This window comes from Dasypus novemcinctus, chromosome 5 (assembly GCF_030445035.2).
Source record: "Dasypus novemcinctus isolate mDasNov1 chromosome 5, mDasNov1.1.hap2, whole genome shotgun sequence".
Classification (NCBI taxonomy): Eukaryota; Metazoa; Chordata; class Mammalia; order Cingulata; family Dasypodidae; genus Dasypus; species Dasypus novemcinctus.
Genome location: NC_080677.1, coordinates 103,459,853 through 103,477,139, shown reverse-complemented (window position 1 = coordinate 103,477,139; position 17,287 = coordinate 103,459,853). Strand labels below are relative to the sequence as shown.

Below are 17,287 nucleotides of genomic sequence, written 5' to 3'. Positions count from 1 at the left end.
CAGACGTTGGCAGTCATCTTGCTCCAACACGTGGCAACAGATTCTGGTGAGGGAAGTAACTTAAACTTTATGGCCTTCTGAATGTAAGCTTTTACCCTCAAATAAATGCCCTTTATAAAAGCCAACTTTCCTTGAGTTCACCACTCTTATCTTTTCACTTAGATTTTTATCAAAACTAAAGTAATGTCAGAAGCACATAAATGAAAGTAAGAAAACTCTTCTGTTACCTGTTAATTTTTTTTTATTTACAGAAAGAGGCAACACTGGAAAAAGATGTGGGAGAAAAGGTTATGTGATGTGGTTAAAAAGTGACTAATGAAGAACATTTCTTTCTGTTGCTCTGTATATAAAAAGAAAGCTTAGGTGGCCCTGTCATTTCAGTCACAAACTGAGAAATATGAAACTATCTTCTTTTTTATTTCCATATTTAGAAGCAAAGTACCATCAAGTATAGTAGCCTTGACATAACACCATGTATACCATGTATCACTGTAACAAACTGATCAACTCTGGAAATTACACTATGAGCCATAAAAAAACAAAACAAAACAAAACAAAACAATGTCAGCTAATTCTAGGACCAGAAAGTTTTCATCCAAAATGTTTTCATTAATAAAGACAATTAAAGTTTTACATTTCTACATTCCCTTCGTTGTATTTTTCTTTAGTCTTGGCTTTTCCTGAATACATTTAGTTTTCAAATAAAATGTAACTAAAAGGAACAAAGAACTTCACTGGACATTATATAGACTATAAAATTGGGGACATGGTGTTATATATATAGTGTACAGTAGATAATGGACAAAATTTTCTACTTAAGTAGATATATTTTGGTTTTCCAGGTTCCACTATGGGTTCTAATTGAGCCGTCCTTTTTCAGGTTATTCCCCCTGGTATTCTCAATCTTCAGTGCCAAATGACACAATGACCCTGGCTTAACTTTCTAACACCACCTCTGTTATCTCCATCAAAATTCACCTACCATTCATCAAAGTTAACCTCTCTAAAGTGATGACTGGCCACTCTGGAAGTCAAATCTGCCCTAATATATTAATGGGAAAAGACTATGGCTAACATCTCACTTTGTCTCAGGCTTTACTTGTGCTCTTAAGTCAATGATCTTCAATGTAGGTACTTCAAATCCCTATAAATACAAAAAGACTTGTGCATAGGCATGGACAATTTTAAGGGATTCAAAGTTAGATGTGAATAAAGAAAAGAAGGAAGGAAGGGAGGGAGGATAGGAGAAAGGGAGGAAAGGAGAGAGGGAGGGAGGGAGGAGAAAAGAAAATCAACGCTCTTTTATCTCCAAGCTTTCTATAGACAACCACTTCCTTCTGTGATATCACAGAACATACTAATGCAGAGCAGTTAAATTTTTGAATTTTAGGCTAATCCTGGTGCCGTGTTCAAGTCCTGTGAACGTGAATCCCTAGTCCTTTGAGATATTATAATGAGTTAAGGTGTGAATTCACAATAGAATCTTTGAAGATTCTATTTAAGTAAGGCCAAATTGAATTAGGTCTTGGACCTTAAACCTTATGACTGAGGTCCTTATCAGGCAGAGGACATTTGGACATAGTCAGTCATTAGAAACCAGAAGAAGTCCTGTGATGGAGGCAGAGATGCAAGCCAGGGATTATGGCAAGCCAGTATCAGAATGCCACAGACTCCAGGAGAAAGCATGGCCTGTCAAGACGTTGATTTTGAATTCCAGTTGTTTAAGCCAACCAGTTTGTGGTATTTTCATAGCCATGGCACACAAAGACAATTGGGTTCTAATCTCAACTCATCCCCTTAAAAATTGAGCACGTTTATGCAAGTCATTTAATCCAGCAGTGTGCAAACTGGAATACATAAAAGCTTTTTAAAGTTAAAAGGTTATAATAGTTTCCATATAATTACTCTTCAGATCTCCCACCCATGTTCTTTCTTCTAAAAGTGATCTGCAATAAAACCTTACATTCGGGGTATCATTCAGCTTCTCCTTTCCTACCTTTTACAGGCTTGTTCTTGAGGGAGTAAGCTGTGAAGGAAAAACAAAAAAAGTATTGAGTAAGAAAGAATAAAAGAATGGAGACTTACTTCGTCAAGAAGGAAATCAACTCAAGACAAAGTTTAGGTCTCATCCACTCATTCATTTTACAGTTAATATTCAGAAGCAAGACGGTCATCAAAGGAAACATTGCATCTTTATTTGAATTGAAGACAAAATCAGATTCTCTCTTACAGGAAGTAATTCTAACTTAACCGATTAGTTTTAATGAGGACTGGCAGGGCCAATTAGGATTTATGGTGGATAATTTCCATAAATTGAATTAACTAAATCTACAACTCCAAGGTTTTAATAGAAATATACTCAAATAAAATTATATGATAAAATAATTTTATGAAAAATATTACATAAACAAAGTTATGCTGAAATAAACAATATTTAGATTTTTCCAAACTTTTCTTAGTATATCAGGTGTTTCTAGGTGAAGGAGTAAAAGGCACAATTAATATTTTGATAAGATTTGGGGAAGCCTTTGATATACTTTACAGAAATTGAGAAATTGAATGGTCCTACTTCCAGGGTGTCATTTCCAAATCAGAGAGTAATTAAGTCTTTTTTTAATCAAATATTGCAAGACATAATTGAGTTATCACCTGATATACCATAAAAATAATAATGATTGGTCAAAATGATATTTGGTTTAAAATTTTGAAAGACTTCAAGAAAATATATGGCTTATCTATAATAAAATTGTTTATGTGGAAAATTCTCAATGTTAAAATTTATGAAAAAAATGAAAAATAGAAATAGGATTAATTTTGAACCCTGAATCATTAGAGCAAAAAGAATCATTTTGACTGTATGAACTACAGGAAAAGTATAGTCCCAGTTATCTTAAATTAATAGATGCATTACAGTAAAATTTTTACTTTATATATTTAATAATTACTTGCTAAATGTTATATATATTTTTATTGCTTTGATCAATTTTTAACCAGCAATCATAACAAATATAACACAATCCAAGAGAAAATTTTTAATACTTAAAATTTTAGGGTCATAGAAAATAAAAAGTTTAATTTAGAAATATAATTTTCATACAGAAAAGTAGAAAGTATTTCTTCTGATTGAATAATCAAAAAAACACATATGAACCTAAAATTGTATTACTTTAAGATAAAATTCTCTGTGGCAAGATAAATGTAAATAAGGTTAAAAAGAAAAAGAAGTGATATAAAATGTCTGCAGGTTACAAAAGAGCTTAATATGTAATTTTAAATGACTGGTTGTAGTTATGAAAATGTTATAATATTTAGATTCCACTGGAATAAAAAATGTAAAGGTTTATTAACATGTAAAAATTTTATTTTTAAAATGACAAAATTTACAATATGTCAGAAATTACATTCTTCTATTTAAATATGCAATGAATTTTTTAATAAAATTTTATTGAAGTAAATCATCATATATGAACATACATAAACAGTAAGTGTATAGTATAAGTTGTGAACTTATAAAATAAGCATCTATATCCTCATACAGGTCTCCCACACATCACCCTACCCCCAAAACCTTGCATGTTATGAAGCCTTTGTTACCAGGAAAAAGCATTGTCAAAATATTACTACTACCTATAGCTGATATCATACATTTGGTATATTTTTCCCCCAACCTATCCTATTATTAATATCCTGTATTAGAATTATATATTTGCTATAGTTCATGGGAGAATGTTTACATATTTGTTAGGTTAACTACAGTCCACCTTCCACCACTGGATTCCCTGTGTTATACCATCCCATGCAATTGTACACTCAATGCTTTTCATTTTCATCATGGAGTTCTGCTGTTATTCACCTCAGTCAATTTTAGAATGTTTCCATTACTCTAAAAGGAAAAATCTATATCCCCTTATACCTTCCTATTGTCCTTTATCAATACATCTTCTTTGCCACTGTTGCAAAAATATTACAATATTACTGTTGTCCATAAGTTTCATTAGTTGTAATTTTTTCATGTATCACCATATTCTTAACACTTTGTAAAAGAACATTCTTATATGTGTATATTATGCATTCCCTAGATTAATCTCTAGCTTCCTTTCAATATACATTTACATCCAGACAACCCCTTTCAGCCACAATCACATTTATAAATCAGTAGTGTTAGTTATACTCACTATAATGTGTGAGCATTAACTCTATTCATTTCCATATTTTTAGAATAAACCTTATTAAAAAGATGACATATATTAAGTATCTGCTCTCAGCCAACATTCTATCTCCAAGTAACTTATACTCTAAAGTTTACCTTCATGAGTTTACTCATTGTAATGAAATTTTTATATGAACTTTAAAGTAGGTAAAGAGACCCCTACATTTTCAAAAAAACATTTAGAAGTAAATAAGTAAAAATCTTCAAAATATCACTACTAACCAATGTATCTTACATTTGGTGTATCTTTCCCCCAGCCCTCCCCATTATTATATTATTATTTTTATGTCATTTATACATGAATGTACATAAGCAGTAAGTGTAGAGTGAAAGTTATTAACTTACAAAGCAAATAAGCATAATATCATAGAAGTGTCCTGTACATCAACCCACTGCCAACACCTTGCATTGTTGTGAGATATTTGTTAGAGATTATGAAAGAATATCATCAAAGTGTTACTATTAACTATAGTCCGTATCATACATTTGATGTATTTTTCCTCAACCCACCCTATTATTGTTTCTATTTAATATATTTTATTACAGAAATTGTGATTTTAAAAAACAATTATGCACATTGCAGCATTCCCATACAACACACCTCTTTCAACACACCACACCATGGTGGAATATTTGTTAAGATTATGAGATAATATCATCAGACTATTACAACTAACCATTGTCCATAGCATACACTGGGATGTTATTTCCATATTCCTCCATTATCAACACAGTACATCTTTGGCATAGGTGCAAGACTATTACAGTATTGCTGTTAACCATGGTCCACAGGTCACTCCAGTTACATTTTTCCTGTGCTTCTCCACATCCCCACTACCCTACAATAGTCATGTATATCTGCTCTAGCTAACAAAGGACACTCTTGCATCTGTACTATCAACCACAATTCCCATCCATCTCTGGGTTTATTGTGTTATCCAGTTCTCTAGCTCTCTTTCAACTGACATTTATATACCTAGATTACCCTTTCCAGTCACATTTCCATTTACGTTAATCACTATAATATGCTGCCATCAATTCTACACATTTCAACACTTTCACAGTAAAGTTAATTAAAACTTCCACATATATTGAACATCAGTAGTCCATCTCAGCCCTCCCCTTATCTCCTTTAAGAATCTACCACCTACCACCAGGTCTTAAAGATGTTTTCTGACATTTTCTTCTAGAAGTGTTATGGTTTTTGCTTTTTATATTTAGGTCTTTTTTAAATTCACTTTGAGTTAAATTTTGTATAAGGTGTGAGATAGTGATCCTCTTTCTTTCTGTTAGCCATGGATATCCAGTTCTCCTAGCACCATTTTTTGAATGGACTGTTCTGCTCTACCTGGATGGGTTTGACAGGCTTGTCAAAACTCACTTGACCATATATGTAAGGGTCTTTTTACTGAACCATTAGTTCAGTTCCCTTGTTCTATGTGTCTGTTTTTATGCCAGTACCATGCTGTTTTTACCACTGTAGCTAAGTAATATGATTTAAAGTCTGGAAGTGAGAGTCCTCCAACTTTGCTTTTCCTTTTTATGATGTTTTTGGCTATTCAGGACCCCTTATCCTTCCAAATAAATTTGATAATCATGTTTTCCATTTATTTAAAATATGCTGGTGGAATTTTTACCATGATTGCCTTGAATCTGTATATCAGCTTGGGTAGAATTGACATCTCACTCATGTTCAGTCTTCCAATCTGTGAGTATGGAATGTTCTTCCAATTATTTAGGTCTTTTTTTAAATGTCTTTTAAAAATACATTGTAGTTTTCTAAATGCAAGTGCTTTACATCATTGGTTAAGTTTATTCCTAAATATTTGATTCATATAGTTGCTATTGTAAATGGAATTTTATTTCCTGACTTCTTTCTCAGATTGCACATTACTAGTGTCTTTTAAAGTCTATTTCATCTGATACAATTATAGCTAATATGGATTTTTTTTCTTACTGTATACAAGGAATATCTTTTTCCAGCCTTTCATTTTCAATCTATTGATATCCTTGGGTCTAAGGTGAGTCTCTTGAAGAAAACATATATGTGGCTCATATTTTCTTATCCATTCTGCCAGTCTGTGTCTTTTGATTGGGGAGTTTAATCCATTAACATTCAATGTTATTACTGTAAAGGCAGTTCTTATTTCACCCATTTTGACCTTTGAGTTTTATCTGTCATATTTTACTTTTGCCACTTTTTTTGCCACTTTTAGTTATTTCTACTGATAGTATCTTCTTTTCTAGACTCTCTGCCAAGCCTTTCTCTTCTGTCTTTTCTTTTCAGACTGTAGTACACCCATTAGTATTTCCTGCAAAACTGGTCTCTTGGTTAAAAACTCTCTCAGTTTCTATTTATCTGTGACTATTCTAAACTGGCTCTCATTTTTGAAAGACAATCTTGCCAGATATAAGATTCTTGGCTGGAAGTTTTTCTCTTGCAGTATATTAAATATATCATATCACTATCATCTTCCCTCCATGCTTTCTGATGAGAAAACAGCATTTAATCTTATTGGGTATTCCTTACATGTTATACATTGATTTTCTCTTGCTGATCTCAGAATTCTCTCTTTGTCTTTGGCATTGGCATTCTGATTAGTATGTGTCTCAGAGTTGGTCTATTCAGATTTATGTGAATGGGAGTACATTGTGCTTCTTGGACATGGATATCTATATCTTTCAACAGTGTTGGGAAAATTTCTACCATTATTTTTTCAAATATTCCTTCTGCCCATTTTCCCTTCTCTTCTCCTTCTGGGACACCCTTAACATGTATGTTTTCAATGTCTCTTGTTGTCGTTTTGTTCCCTGAGATCTTGTTCAATTTTTTCCATTCTTTTCTTCATCTGTTCTTCAAGCCATTTCTTCAAGCTCGCCAATCCTTTCTTCTGCTTCCTCAAATATGCTAATATATGACTCCAGTGTATTTTTAATTTCATTTATTGTGTCTTTCATTCCCATAATAGCTGCTATTTTTCTATGTGTGCTTTCAAATTCTTCTTTGTGCTCTTCCAATGTCTCCTTAATATCCTTAATCTCTTTAGCCATCTCATTGAACATCTATAATTATTTGTCTCAACTCCTTTATGTCATCTGGAGGCTTATCTTGTTCCTTTACCTGGGCTATATCTTCCTATTTCTTGGTATGAATTAAATTTTTTTTTTGGTACCTTGACATCTGACTTACTAGATGTATTTATTCTGGGTGTAGTTTCTCTCTTTAGTTTAGGGCTTTCTTGCCCTTTCTCCCTTGTTGGTTGCATAAATAGGAACCAAGGATATAGTTGGTGCTATAATCTGTGGAGGCTAAGCCAACCACATTGTTCTAGGGACTGATGAAGCTTCTCCCACCTTTCTCCTTTGCCAGGGGTAGGGACGGAGCCACAGCCATGTGTAATAATCCAAGTCATGCAGGCCTAGTCTGTAGTTGCCCAGAGAGACTGAAGAGGCTTTACGGTCATTCCTCCCCTGCCTAGGGCAGGGAAGGAGCTGCAGGTGTGGGCAACAATCTATGTCATACAGGTCCAAAATGACTGCAGCTGCCCTGGTAGACTTCTAAGTATTCAGTGTATGCCAGCCAAATGTACCTGCAGTGGCCTGGAGAGGCTGGTGCAGGTCCCACCAGCTTCTTCCCTGCAAGAGGTGGAGCTGAAGCCTAGGCTAGGGCTAGTCTGCTCCAGGGGGAAAGAAGCCTGTCCCTACTGTCACTGTGATTTTCAGTCAGTTCGGCTTTCCCTCATGCTGGAGGTGAAGTCAAATGGTGGCTACCGGCCTCTTTTCAACTTGGACAGATTCAAACTTTAGCTTTTCGTAGGTAGGATTATACTTTAGCCAGCTTAATTGATTAAACAGTAGCTGAAATGGGAGGTAAACCATATCTTCCTCCCCTGTTTTTGGGAAATAGAGCTTAACACAAACCAAAGAATAGCTCCTGAGGTGGCTTGCACTGCCAGAGTAGGATGATCACCAGCCTCTGTGGTGTGGTCTCTATTTTCCTAGATAGGCTGGCACAGGTCCTTCTTCTTCCCTGCTGAAGGTGAGACTGAGGTCTAGAATTGCAATCTAATCTGAATGGAATGAAACCAGTACCTACCAGCAATGTGATTTTGAGTAAGTTCCACTTCCCCTCTTGCCAGGCACAGAGTTAAAATAGCTGCTACCAGTCTCTTTCTCACTTGGACAGGTTAAAACTTTAACTGTTCTTAAGATTATACTTTAGCCCACCGAATTTACTAATCAGTAGTTGAAGTTGGTGCCCAGCCATCTCTTCCTGCCACTTTTTTGGGTAATGGAGTTTCCAATTCCAGGGAATAGCTCCTGAGCTGGTTTGTGCCACCAGTCCTCCACACAGTGGAGTCCTCTACTTACGAATCATCTCTGCAGATAGGCAGTCTCCTCCTTCCATTTTTTCAAGGATGTTGCAGGATGCTCTTCTGGTCTCCTGGAGTCCCCACATAAGTACTTTAGATAGCTCTGGGTGATTACTAACTGCCCTGTAGTATGAGCTGACTGTAGGAGCTCCTTACTCTGCTGCCATCTTGCTGGTTGTAGCAAATTACTTTTTTTAAAAAAAGATTTATTTTATTTATTTATTTATGTCCCCTTCCTCCACCTCCCCACTCCGGTTGTCTGTTCTCTGTGTCTATTTGCAGTGTCTTCTTCTTTGTCCGCTTCTGTTGTCAGCAGCACGGGAATCTGTGTTTCTTTTTGTTGCATCATCTTGTTGTGTCAGCTCTCCGTGTGTGCGGCGCCATTCCTGGGCAGGCTGCACTTTCTTTCACGCTGAACGACTCTCCTTACGGGGCGCACTCCTTGCACGTTGGGCGCACTCCTTGCGCGTGGGGCTCCCCTACATGGGGGACACCCCTGCGTGGCACGGCACTCCTTGCGTGCATCAGCACTGGGCATGGGCCAGCTCCACATGGGTCAAGGAGGCCCGGGGTTTGAACTATTGGACAACCCATGTGGTAGACGGATGCCCTAACCACTGGGCCAAGTCTGCCTGAATCATCTTTATACCATTATGCATCAATGTCTTGTTCAACATTGTCTTCAAAGATATTTCCTAAATCAGTTTTAGTTGAACATAACTTAATGTGTCACTATCAGGTGTTGTAGGCTATGGGTGGGGGCTTTGCATCTCTTCATAGATAACTTAAGTAATGCATATCTGACAGTGGAAGCTGCAGCTCTGCCTGTCTACTCCAGACCCAGGAAAACAATTAAGCAATGTAGGCTGTATAAACTTTAAATATTCAGGGAGGATGCAAACAAATGTGTTAAAAGCTTACCTGGAATGTGTGGGGTTCATGTTAAAAGCTTACCCGGAATATGGGGGGATGGGGGGGTATTTGTTAATTCAAGCTAACCTGAAGGAAACAACCTATCTAATTGTCAGCTAAAACACTTAAAGAAATTAACAAAAAGTCCTTTAGCATATAAGCACCATTTGACTTCCTACTCTTATATCCTCTGTATAAAAGGAACCCAGAAATTTTATTTGGGGCTCAGGTTTTGGATAAAGAAGTTCCCAAGCCCAGCCAGTCATAAATAAATTCATTTTTTCCTTCCCAAAATTATTACTGTGTCTTGACCTTTCTATACACAATAATTGAACATCTCTCAATGTCTACAACACAGGGACAGTTGCATTTTACAAGGGAGATCTTGAATTTTAATTTCAATAAAATTCATTAAACACTTCTTCAGTTCTTACTATATACCACTCATTTTGTTAGGGAATAGTGATATGATGGTGATATAGTTAGTCATGGTTTTACATGGATGGAAATGACTTCACATAGAGAGAACAGATGTTAAACAAATAATGAAAAGTGTGATGAGGGTCACAATATACAGGCAGGTGTGAAGGCATAGAGGTATAACATAGTTTATGAAATCAAAGAATAGGTCAGTGGAGAAAAAGGTCACAACATTTTATTTTTATTATTTAAAAGATATAAATATGCTTACATATATATAAGTACATAGTTAATTATGTTATCAAAATATTATGGACAGGTATGTATGCATGTGTATTAAGAGATGGTGCTAAAAAAGTCATTTGAACTATTGAGTATCTACAGTGTTCAAAACCATGTACCAGATTCTTCAGGAAATAAATGTTATTTTATTCTCCTGTGTTACTACTTCTCCTGTGTTAACAAGTTCCACCAAAACCTAAGGAATGAATTACAGTATATAAATTTTATATCCCAATGGAGCATATACCCAGTTTCTAAGATTCTAAAACCCCCCTCATTTGCCTTGAATATATAAATACAGTATCAGTGGCTTTATAACTGAGAAGTATACCAAGGTTGCCTTTAATTCTGTAATCTTCCCTCTTCTCCCTCTAATAGCTATTCCAGATTTTCTATCCATGCACAACAGAGCAATAGAATGAAACCCTTGGCCCCTGAGGTCATATAGACTCAATTTTGATTTCCAGTTCCATTAATAACTGAATATTTGTGATCTTAAAAAAAGTTACTTAACTTCCTTACCTTAATATCCTCAAGGCAAAATAAGATAATGCTATCTAATCTGCAGGGTTATTTTAGGTCCTACAGGAGATAATGAATATTAACATGTTCATCATATAATTGTCACTAAACTCATGCCACTAACTCAGATCTTTTAGATCTGTCAGTTTGGGGGACAAGACTGGATGGTAAAAGTATTTATACAGCTTTCCTAACTGTATGCACACACACAAATACACATATCCATATTTACACAGAATTGAGAGGGAACAGGGTTCAAACATTTGCTTCAGTCCCACTGACCAATTTTCCAAGATTTTCCAAGACTCTGAGCAACTGAATTAGTTTTATCTTCTTGCCTGGTTTGTTAGTTATTTTTGATCACCTGATACACCTCTGAGAAAAAGTGGTTAGGAGAACTTATTTCTGGTAGTATAGTTTTCTTATAACTAAAATGAAACCTATTGCTCAAGTCCCAGAGATAACACAAACACAGAAACTTAATTTCCTGAGGTGATTCAATGCAGCAGCTAATTCATTTTCAGACCTGTGGCTGTACAATGTAAACGAGCTCAATAGAAATTTAAAGTGACCCTCAAGAAAGTCGGCATGTTTCAGCCGGGAAATGTATTGCCCTTCTTATGAGATTTCAGTTACTTCCACATTATGCTTTTTTATTTATACAGTTACTCAGAGGACAGAAATAATGGGACAATTTTTAATCATGGCAAAAAGTAGCAATGACATTAAAAAGTAAGTTATCTGTGAAGCAGAAAGGTGGCCTGGATTTATGGAGAAATAGCTGGAGGATGAAGATATTATTTTTCTGAAGTATCGGCAGAAGCCCATCTGTGCTCCACTGCCTGCTGATGTCTTAATTCTCAACCTTATTATCAAAGGCTCTCAGCAAAGGTCATCAAACAAACAAACAAAGCCATTTGTTAGAGATGGAGATTAGGAAAAATATGCATGAGTCACAGCATTGCTCTCTCCCTGTCCAGAGGAGTAAGCAGAATATATAAATTCTTCTAAAAATTATTATGTACTAAAGCAATAAAGTCACTCATCCCAGAAAATATTGTACTTCCATTTCCAAATTTGTGTTAAGCTTTTCATCTCACACTGTTTTTTATTTTCAAAGTAAAAAGCCCCCTGAAAAGAAATGACAAAATGATAAAGAACTGTTTTTATGAAAAAGGACAAAGCCTTCAGATATAGTTGTTGTTGTTTTAATTTCTAAACATTGTTCTTTTTTAGTAAATAAGGGATAGAATTTACATAGGAGTAATTTAAAAAGAGAAGTTTTAAATGTGGGGCACACAGATTCCTAGGTAAATAGAGAACATTTGTTTGAAGTGCTTCAATATTCTTTCATGTACAATTCAGTAATTAGTCTCCTAAGGAGAATGCAAGGTTCTTCTGTATTTACAGAGCATCTCTGGTGGGGTGTAATGATGAATGTTCTCTGCTGAGTAAGGAGCTCGAAGATAAGATTCCCTGATTTTTCGAAGGACAGCAAACTTTTGATATCAAAACCTTAAAATAAGAGAGGACACAAAGGAGGAAAGCACTTATTTTTTTTTCCCAGAGGAGAGCCGACAACTGAGAACTTGATGTATTCCAGCCAAAACTTTGATGAATATGGAAAAGTCAAGAAGATGAAGACAGAGACAAAATGGAAGCAGTGCCAATTTTGACAAGAGTTGTACAGTAGGTTAGTGAGCATGTATATTAGTGAAGAACAGTTAGGACATTCCTTGGTAACAAATAAACCCTTAATTAACAGTGGCTAAACCCAATAACGTTTTATTTATTAAACTTCAATGTCCAGAGAAAGTTTGGTTGAGCTCATTCATTTTGTATAATGCCATTTCATACAAATAGTCTGCAAGTTTGTTACAGCAAGGGAAGACAATGGGAGATTTCATGGGATATTTTTAAGGGCTTGGCTTGGAAATTGTTTATTCCACTTCTACCACAATGGCCAAAATCCAATTAAAAGGCAAAAGAAGTAGGGGAATGTATTGAGGAAAATGGATATTTTGTGAGATCAGCGGAATCTACCACAGGATGTAAACCTAGTCTGAAAGGAGAATGAGAAGTAAAAAATTAGAGTGAATAGAATTGATGCAAATATCTTACACATTATGAAAACTTTCCTTGATCTCACTTCCTCCTCAAGCTATCAGTCCATTTCTCTGCTCCCTTTTGTGCAAAAAAATTTTTGAGTTATCAAATAAAATCAGACTTGACAAAATGTCACTATCTTTCATATGCCAATGATATAATTTTTGAACAAAATTGTAGTACTTATCTGCATACTATGTAGATTACTTTCAAGTAATTTTTAAACACAGTATCTGATACTGAGAGTGTTAAATTGTATGCTTTGGGATTGTCACATAATGAGCATTATGCACACATAAGCCAAAAACAGTAAAAGAATTTTTCACCCTTGTCTTTATATTTGAAACTATAATCAATGGCCAAAAAATCTGGTAACTGCATCAAATAAAATGAATCTAAACACATAATATGAATTCTGGATAGGGCATTTACTTCAAAAACAAACTTAAGGTCAACAAAGAGAATAAGAATCAATATTTGTAAGCTCTTTCTATGTGTCAGGCATTTTTATACATATGTCCTAAATATAAAACCACACAATAACATGCATTATTTAATGTAAGTGTGACATTTTATAGATTAAATTGAAGCGCTAAGATCAAACACCAATATGTGACATGTTTGGAGTTTAACCTCAGCTGATTCTCACTCCAAAGTCCATACCCTTTTCACCCCATGGTGAGTTCTATTCAAAGTTCCAGTAAATCATGGTGTTGGTATATTTAATTTTACAATTCTAAGACCAAGTATTTCCTCAAAATTGCCTTCAAAGAAATAATTTTTCATTCAAGCTATATTTCAATCCTAATCATTTCTTATAACTTAAATTCTATGGTTATCATTCAGCTGCTTTTAGCTGCATTTCCAATTGAATATATTACATCACAATAAACTGATAATGTCTGTATTAGTCAGGATTCTCTAGGGAAACAGAATCAACAAGAGATATCTGTCAATAGTATGAGATTTTATAAGAGTATCTCACATGACTGTGGGGATACACAAGTCCAGGTTCCTCAGGCAGGCTGCAATCAGGGGCTCTGATGAAAGTCCAATGAAGGTTCTCAATGAGTACTGGGAGAAGTTGGCTGTCCAAAGACAAGATGGAAAATTCTCACTTAATGCTGGATATTTTTAGGCATTCAACTGATTGGATAAAGCATCACTCATTGCTGATGGAATCTCCTTGACTGATATAATTGTAATCAGCTCTCTATGATTTACCACTGCAGTAAAGTCAATGGTGACTAAAGTTCATAAATGCCCTTGTATTACAGTTAGCCCAGTGCTTGCTTGAACAAACAACTGGGCACAATTTCCTGGCCGTGTTGACACATTAGCCTAACCATCACAATACCCAAAGCTTCACCTCTCTTAAAAGTTGCGCTTTTCCTGTAATTTTCCATTTTTTTTACCATGGCATCACTTTCTCTGTTACCTCACATTTCAATCTGTCGACCTACCAAGAGCTGTCCATTATATTAATATGCATATTTTCTCTGCTAGAGTGAAACTCCTTGAAAGAAAAAGGACCCTACATTTTCTACATCTTTTTATGTCCTTTATCTCTCTCATTTCCATGCTTATAATAGGTGCTTAGTATATGTTTGTTTGTGCTATTAGTGATAAAACACAACTTGAACCATTATTTCTTTTCCATTTCTACCACTACTAATCTAAGGCCCCATAAACTGCTTGTTGTAATAGCTCTCTAATTGGCCTCCTGACCTCCCAACAGACCCCCTTCTAATTAATCCTCAAGATTAAATAATGAAGCCAAGAAAAATGTATAAAATATTATTTGATCACTTCAATTCTTTTTTTCCAAATTCTGCCATGGATTCTATTGCTTATTAATTTAGTTCAAACTTCCTGATACACAAAGTACTTGCTAGCCTAATCCTTCCTTATCTTCCACAATTACAAACATGCTTGGAACAAATGAAATAAATAGAAAGCCTCATCAAACAAAGAGAAAAATATAAAAAATAATCCAAGAGAAAATTTTAGAATTGAATACTAAGCAAAATAAATAACTCAGGGGATTGACTCAATAGCAGAATGGTGGAGGGTGGAGACAGAAGAAATGAACTGGAAGAAATAACAATAGATATTACCCAATTTGAACAACAGAAAAAGAAGAGGCTTTAAACATAGTAACAAACAAAGCATCAGGGAATTGTAGGATTGTAACAAAAGATCTAACATTCATATCACTGGACTCCTGGAAGAAGTACTTGAAGAAAAAGAGAAAGCAGAGGGCACTTAAAAAGTACCTGAAAATATTAAGGCCAGAAACTTCCCAAATTTGGCAAGGAACATAAACCTGTAGTTTCAAACAATTTAATGAACTCCACAAAGGATAAACTCAAAGAAATCCACGCTAAGACACATTATATTTAAGCTCCTGAAAACTAAAGCAGCAAGAGATAAATGACACCTTACCTAGAAGAGGAAAACAATTCAAATGGCAGCAGATTTATCATCAGAAGCCATGGGTGATGGGGAAGCAACCCCACAAGGCATCTCTCTGTTCGCTCAGAACTGTTTCAGCACCAATCATGGCCAATACCAAAAGCCAAGATGCCCACTGTGGGACTCAACAAGTGGAAGACTCCCCAGGCAGCATCAAAGAGACTGTGAAGGTAGTGATTGACATAGGATACCTCCTCATTTTGCTTATGTCTAAAAGAATGAGAATGAGTTTGGCGAAGCCATCCAAGAGAAGATCCAAGAGAAGATTGTTAAGCAGGAAGACCTTTTAATCATTAGCAAGTTATGATCCGCCTTCTTTGGGAGACTCTTTGTGAAGGAACCTAGCCAGAAGACACTCAGGGATCTGAAACTGGACTATCTGGACATCTATCTTATTCATTTTCCACAGGAATTACAGCATGGGAAGGACTAGTTCCCTAAAGGTAACAAAGGCAATATTCTCTCCTGTAAAAAGACTTTCTTGGATGGCTGGGAGGCCTGGAGGAGCTGGAGGATGACAGGCTGGAGAAAGTCATTGGGATCTCTAAATTTGACCACTTCCAGATTGAAAGGCTCTTGAACACACCTGGACTAAAACATATTCCAGTGTCTAGCCAGGTTAAGTTTTTCCCATACTTCATGCAGGAGAAACTGATCCAGTACTGCCCCTCTCAGAGCATCATAATCACTGCCTATGACCCTCTGATTTCTCCAGATAGACCTTAGGCCAAGCCAGAGAACCTTTCACTACTGGATGATCCCAAGATTAAGATATTTTTGCCAAGCGAAAAAAAAAAAAAGCAAACACAGCCCGGTTTCTGACCCAATTCCATATCCTAAGGAATGTGGTTGAGATACCCAAGTTTGTGACTCATCAATGTAGTGCTGAGAACTTTCAGGTCTTTGACTTTAAGTTGAATGATGAGAAGATGATGACCATACTCATCTTCAAAAGAAATTGGAGGGCCCGCATCTTGAATGAACTCTCTCATTTGGAAAATTATCCCTTCAATGCAAAATATTGAAGCTCAATCTCCAGATGAGATTATCCAGTAGATTCTCTCCTTTCACTTTATTGACGTATACCTCCCTTTACCTGCATCTCATTTTAGCCATCGTTTTCTGAAATCATACTGATTGTGGCCCTGTTTTCTGTCAGAATCTAGTATTGTATCTAAATGTGTATGTTCAACAAAGAACACCAGCTAATCATTGGGAGATATGACTTAGAAAAACAAATAAAAGGTTTTTTTTCACTTATTTGATCACATATTTTTAAATACTGGGAACTCTAATAACACTGAGAATACAAAGATTAAAAATTTAAGAATAACAATAGTAAAAAAAAGAAGTTATGGGGGTAAGAAGTGACACATTATTTTTCAGGTGCTAAAAGAAAAGAAGTGTCAGCTAAGAAACCTATATCTAGTGAAAATATCTTTCAGGAACAAAGGGGAAATAAGACATTCTCAGATGAAGGAAATCTAAGAGAAATTGTTACCAGCAGACTTCTCCTAATAGAATGACTAAAGGAAGCTAACAGGAAAGGAAACAATAAATGCAGAAACCTGAAAATATCAGGACCAAAGAAAGAACACTGTAAGCAAAAATATGGGTAAATATAATAGCTTTTTTCCTCTTATATTTTCTACATTATGTTTGATGGCTAACACAATAATTTTAACAGTATATGATACTGTAAGGGAATGATTTAAGACAATTTTATTATAAATGACAGAGGTATGTAAATGAGGCAAGGTTTCTATATTTCACTTAAACTGGTAAAATAACAACACTAATCACGTGTGGTCAGTTATGTGTATTTAATGAAATGCCTCAAGAACCTAAAAGAAGCTACACAAAGATATACACTCAAAATACCATAAATAAATAAAAATGGAATTCTATAAAGTGTTGAGCTAACCCAGAGAAAGTCAGGGAAGGAGAACACAGAAGAAAAAAAGTGAGAAGAAATAGAAAACAAAAA

The 17,287-nt window shown here is 35.3% G+C and overlaps 1 pseudogene; it reads left to right on the top strand.

Annotated features, from left to right (window-relative positions):
• Positions 1-16,325, top strand: part of LOC101420380 (aldo-keto reductase family 1 member B10-like) — a 47,534-nt pseudogene extending 31,209 nt beyond the window's left edge.
• The last annotated feature ends 962 nt before the right edge of the window (positions 16,326-17,287 follow it).